This window comes from Notothenia rossii (assembly GCF_949606895.1).
Source record: "Notothenia rossii genome assembly, chromosome: 9".
In the NCBI taxonomy this organism is placed as follows: Eukaryota; Metazoa; Chordata; class Actinopteri; order Perciformes; family Nototheniidae; genus Notothenia; species Notothenia rossii.
This window is the reverse complement of record NC_136907.1, coordinates 67,179,872-67,186,296: the sequence shown is the minus strand read 5'-3', so window position 1 is coordinate 67,186,296 and position 6,425 is coordinate 67,179,872. Positions and strand designations below refer to the sequence as shown.

Sequence of the window (6,425 nt, the reverse complement as noted above, 5' to 3'; positions counted from 1 at the left end):
AATTTCGAAATTGTTAACTGCTGTTCCCAAGGTCGAGAATTTAGTTTCAAATGTGAGTTATGAGATATTTAGTAGTATACTGAGTGAGCTATTTCAACATTATACTTTATTCTTGAATTTACAAACTTTCTGAGACAAATATTGTACTTTTGGTTCCACGTGTTTCTGAAAACTGGAGTCACTTTACAGATTTTCACATATGATTGTAAAATATGCCCTATAAATCATCATGCCTGTGTTGATTTTGTCTGTCAAAAAAAGCATTGTATATTGCAGAAAAGGCTCCATGTTTAGTCGATTTTTGGTTAAAGATTGTCTGTTGAAGTTAAATATCAGTCTGGTCTTGCCTTTTGGAAGGCACAGCGATCACTTCTCCTAAACCATGAGTTCATCTGCAGTTCACGGTGAAGAAAGCAAATGTATCCGCAACTATAACTGTAGGCCATTTCGCAACCGTTGAAGTAACCTTTAATCACTTTGAAAAATATCATATTGAGCACCATAAATCAATTAGCAAACAATCAATCACTCAGGCAAAGTAATCTGAACCCTTTGGCAGGTCTGCTCTTGAAAATATTTACTCTTCCTACGCATTTGATTGCATAAGATTTGGAGATTACCAAAACATGAAGTTATTGTCACAGAAAATATTCTCTAACATGCAAACATTTTACTCAGTCAAAAAAGTTGCATAGTTGTAAAATGCAATTGAGTATGCTTGCAAAACATAGACATAGGTGGTTGAATGTCAGTTATTCACAGTAACATTTTACTTAAAGTGACAGCCCTACAGGTCACAGGTTTATTCTCTTAAGCACGACAGCCATAATAAACGAGGATCGGTATTACAGATGTGTTGAGTAAGTTGACCTCTTGATTTGTAAACAATATCTACTGACTGTTTGCCAGCTGAGAATATCTTTAGTCAGGGACAACCACACTTAACTCCTGTATAAACACCTATCAGTGGCTCAGCTATCACCTGACCTCTTTTGTGTCCGCACACACCTTGATTTTTGGCACGTAAATAGAGAGAGAGATATCTGAACTTGGGAAGGGTCCAGGTTTTCACAGCTACACCTGGGGAGCACTGCTGCCAGGATTCAGGATGAAGTCTATTCATTCCCAATCTCAAACAATATACTGCCCGTTTATCGCAAACACAGCCACAGATGGGCCAAGTGGCTTCAAAGCCAAGTTTCTACTTACTGTGTGGGTAAACAAAATGGCACTTCAAAATAGAGATTAAAGTGAGCAAGCTTGATCATTTACAGTTGTGTTCTTCACATGATACTGGATCTCTTGTGATCGCTGAACCGTGAACAGATCACCAATTATTCCGTTTTTGCGTGGTGTGTTATTATCTGAGTATGAGTTAACAGGAAATGCGGACTACCTGCAATGTTGATTTTAAAGCAAAAATGTTACATTATGCGAAATTCGCCATTGAGTAAAAACCTTCAGACAGCGGCCACTTAGCTTAGCAAAGAGATTGGAACGTGTTGAAAACAGCTAGCGCTGTCCAATTGTAACAAAATCCTCCTACAAGCCCTAAACGTTTATCACTTATCGACATATCATTTCTAATTGTTTTAATCCATGCAAGTCCAACATGTCACATTCTAATTTAGGGTTTAGTCTGGGGGTTGTACATGGGGGTTGTAAATGGGGCTTTTTCATGGGCGGTGTGCTCTGCCACTTTGAAATCTTGAGTCACCGTTTTTTTTAAACTATAGTAAAGCAAATATTGCTGCCGTTGGACAGCCATGCTTAATGTTTCACCCTATTTCCAGTCTTTATGCTAAGCTAAGCTAGCCAGCTGCTGATTTCTAAAGGTGCTGCTCGATACGTAGGCCTACTTATATAACATGGTTAGGCTGTATAAGTCTTTGCTGTTTGGATGCATGATTTAACTTTAAACTCATGCTCGATATCATTCACACAATTCACACAGGTGAGCACATGAAAGCTCAGGAATGCACTTTTTTTTACATTATAAGCTTGTCAGTCATTGCTAAAGGGCAGTAATTCAAAAGCCTATAGGCCCCCAGTAAGGACCGTGCTTCTTAATAACACCTGGTTTTAAGGAGATCAGCGGGAGGGTTTGTCAGTACATGACAAGAATGGACACTAATCCTAAGCAATACCCACTGGTCCTGCATGTCTCTTGAGTGGGATAATTGATTCCCACACCCTTCTTAAAACACACTCGCCCCCACTTCTCAGACCCGGCAACCGAGAAAACAGAGCTTGTTTCATTCTTGTGTCGAGGGAACATGGCAATGAGGACAAAAGCGTGTGTTTTAAAAAAAAAAACTAGGGCTCCTATGAGGGTTGAACTGAGGACTGTCATAAGTGTTGTAGGTGGTAGCATACATTTGTTTGGTAATGGACACTAATCTCTTTAGGCTGCCGGGATATTTTCCCTCCCTGCTGGTAGATATAGTCCGTTACCCTGCTCTACCATTTTTCCTGTCTCTCATAATCTATCTCCAAGTTAACATGCATATAAATGTGCAAAATATATTTTAGATAATAATAGCCTATATTACGGATCCTTCTGAAAATAGTCGTATCAGATGTCCATGAGAAAGTCACCCTTAAGTAACGGTGTAGAAGAAGTCAACTTGGTTTCAGCTCTAAGTGTGACTAGAATACTCAGCTCAGATTTCAGTGTTAGCCTGCAGTGTTACATTTCTTTTGCAATTACAATGAGGTTCCTCCGGGAATTGAGGTTAGTTTCTGCATCGGCTATTCAAATGAGATGGAATGTGCTATGGGACGTTGATGGAGTTTGAGGTATTTCCTTTAAAATATCTCAGAAAAGAAAAACTCCTTAAATGCATTAAAAAAAAAAAAAATGTAGCCTACAGTAAATATGCTTATAAAACACAGCAGGGCATATGTTGCATGACCATATTAAAAGGATTTAGAAAAATCCAGAAAGATGTAGGTAAAGATTATAATGCAAGGCAGATGGTATTTTGTAGAAATAATTTGTATTAAAGTGCAAAGATTCCCCTCCCTCTCCTCAGAGTCTTATGTATTAGCCTTGGTCTGACCTTGTCTTGATATCACATCCCTGGAGAGGAATGTAAATCGTATCCGTCCAATCCCAACCCAGTTACCACCAAACTCCTTGTTCTCACCACCCCTACTCCGCTGCAGGGCCACATGATCTTTTCCATGTACCAGACATAATTTGTGGCTTAGGTTTGGAGGCTGACGGTGCGTCTGCGCCACTCTGCTGTTTCAGGCGTCGGGTGCACCATGTGCAGCCGTTCTCAGGATTCAGGAAAAGTCCGTCCTCAGGGTCTGTAGAGGTTGCTGTTGTTTTTGAAAACTTGGTGAATGAGCTGTCATCCTCCTGTGTTGGTTTGATCGCATCCCTAAGAGAAAACCGATCAGATATTGCTAATGAACACATTTATTGAGAGTCAGGAGCAAATCACAATTCTCAACCAAAACATAAAATTGTCCTCAACGACTAGAAGATTACTGAATAACTAACTCTAGGATTCACCTTCTGTGCAGGTTCAAAACAGAAGCTGGATTTCGTAGAAGAAGCACCTTGCTATCAAAAATACACCTAGTGAAACGTAAGCCTGGTGCTTCATTTGTGGCATGTAACCTATGGTCCATGCACATTTTCTAGTGACGTGTTATGACACACTTGAGCCAAATTGTATGTGAGCATGTGGCGGCTTGTCCATTCTTGAAAGTGTTTAAGTAGGCACATCTAAGCTGCTGCTGCTGCTGTTGTGTTACCGTGGGAGGGACTATGAAATACCTTTAATACAAGGTGAAATGGTTGGTTGTATTAAAGATGATCTTCCAAAATCAATCACTTACCTTTAGTTTGGTGTGACATGCCATTAAAGAAAATGGTCTGTCCAAAAACATCTTTGGTTTATTTTATTACCATTTTCATCCTGTTGGCAGTTAAAGCTATGATCATTCAAGCATCACTTTTCCTCCCTTGCAAACAATAAAATTAATATCTGCCTCTAATATCAAACCACAGTCTGCTGGGTTTTTATTGCCAAAGCCGCATGATAAAATCCACTCTTTGGTTTCCCAGCAACCTGTGAAACACTTTGCTTGAATGATGTTTACAGAATCGCAATTTTTCTATTTGCTCTTGAACAAGCAAGACCATTCATCCAGGTTTACCTCGACTCGCTGGAGAAAGCATCTACAATGACACAACGCAGTCTCAACAGTAAAAGTAGTGACATGTTAAGAGTTGGAGCCAGGAAAGTACAGGTGGCTGTGCGAAGACAGACGATATGGTAGACGTACAGTGAATGGGTCGTGCTCTTGACCAGCAGGTGGTGTTGATGGAACGGCATGATCTGCTTTATTTAGCATTAATGAAACAAGACAGAGTCCAGCAGAGCAGCTGCAGTCTGTACAGCCTCCCTCTCAGCTGATTGCGACCTCGGCTGACCCCGAGGAAAGTGTAATTGTGGAGAAAGAGCAGAGAAGAAGAGACTGAAAAAAGGTGGAGATTCAAGGCCTTACACTCTCACTCTTTCTCTCTTTCAACAGTTGAAACACTGCATCCTGATGCAGGGCTGTTTCTGTAAAGAAAGCTGTGCTGTCTCTTCTTGTTTTCTGGCCTATGAAAGCTTCATCCCTCTTGCTTGATTGATTTGTGACCTCAGCTCTAACACAACTATTCTAGTCCCCTCTGAGGAAAAACCTTTTGACCGAAGGCTCCCACAACAGTTGAAGACTTCAGTTGCAGACAAAATGAGACTTAACGGGTTACATGTGTTGACATATTTTAGGCCTTTAGGTGCATCTATTTGCTTCTCTTGGCCTCAGCTATTGTTTGTGACTACTTTAAATTAAAGGATATAAACCAAACCTGACCTATAAGAACTTTAAATCCCCAACTACACTCATGGAGTACCACAAGGATCAATGCTCGGACCTTTGTCATTATCTTTCTACATAGTGTATCTGTATGTCAAATACATTAAAAGCATCATATCTGTTTTCATGCATATATTTTTGAATTCTTACTTCTTCTTTTTTTTTTATTCTGTTTATTTCAATTAAACGCTGAAGAATCTGCATTTGGTATCGAAATTAAGCTAATTTTCATCATCATTCATCTTTTTTTTGCAAAGCACTTTGAACATTTGTTAAATCCAAACTATGTGAGTCTAGCTCTCTATATCTATAAGTATGAATTATCTTGTGTTTTTCTGATGGTGAAGAAGAGTGTTATCCAACACGTCCGTCTAAAATCTCAACTGGGATGAGATGTAGTGACTGTTAAAGAAACATATAGGGCAAAATGACGTATGTAGGTGTGCCCAAAAGCTACTAATCCGACCTCAGTGACAACAAAGACCGTTTACATTCAGATTTAGAAGTTGTTTCCCATGATTTGTCTTATCAGAAACCTTTTTACACCCTGTATTACCAAGAGGTGCGAGCAAGGGAGAGGACGTCAACGCCTGTGGTAATGCCCATCCTGCAGATAAAGTCGAAGCAGAGGCAGACCCTTTGCTTTGTTCCCATGTCTGGAGACTAACGGAGGATTACGAGGGAAAGTGATAAGTTGTTTCCAGGTGTGAGCTCGTGGGGTGTGTCACAACTTATTGAGGCCCAGCTCTCCTCCCTTTTCCGTTGGAAGGGTTGTAACTCAAACAGAGACCTGGTAGTCTGCTTTTTGTCATATTTCTCTTCTGAACATCTCCGTTTTTTAAGATCTACAGCATTAAAACTGCATTAACCAAACAACAAAGTAGATTTGATTGGATAGTACATTCTGAGACATATTCACTCACCTGTTTTTTTCATCTTTGCTTTAACTACAAAGCATCAACAACTGTAAAACTGACTTTTCTGCAGGTCCCATATATTCGAGAACAGAACCTCAAAAGTCTGCCTTAATATGAGATGACTGTGTTTGTATTTTTTTAATTCTATTATTATGTATTTCATTTGTATTGGTTTTTAACCTGACAGGTGCCATATAAATAGACTTGCTTTTGCCTTTAAGAGTTGTGAATATGTATAATGTTTTTTTCCATTATAAAGTTCAGAGGGACAATAATAATTCCATTACAATGCTGACATCTAGTGGTGCCATCTCTTTTGTACACAACAAAGATCTTAAGTTGTTATGTTCAGTATATTGCATCCTATTACGACCCTTGAATGCACCCATGAACATTAACAGCTTCATGGCATATTAAGGAAAATATTCATGGAAAGCAAGTGAAGTAATGAAAATGTGATTAGATCAATATTTGTGTAATGCATGATGTTAGTGAAGCTGTGTTCTGTCAAAGAGAGGCAGCCTGACTGTGAAGCAGAGCAATGACAAGACTCACATGTCGGACATGAATCCTTGCTAACAGGCCTTTTGCTAGATTACATCATTTTTACAGTGAGGTCATCGTGGG

At 39.4% G+C, this 6,425-nt stretch overlaps 1 protein-coding gene across 1 annotated transcript in view; it reads left to right on the top strand.

The window, feature by feature from the left end:
* The window catches only part of wnt3a (wingless-type MMTV integration site family, member 3A), a 61,285-nt gene that overhangs the window by 37,391 nt on the left and 17,469 nt on the right, over positions 1-6,425 (top strand). The gene's annotated exons all lie outside the window — the stretch shown is intronic.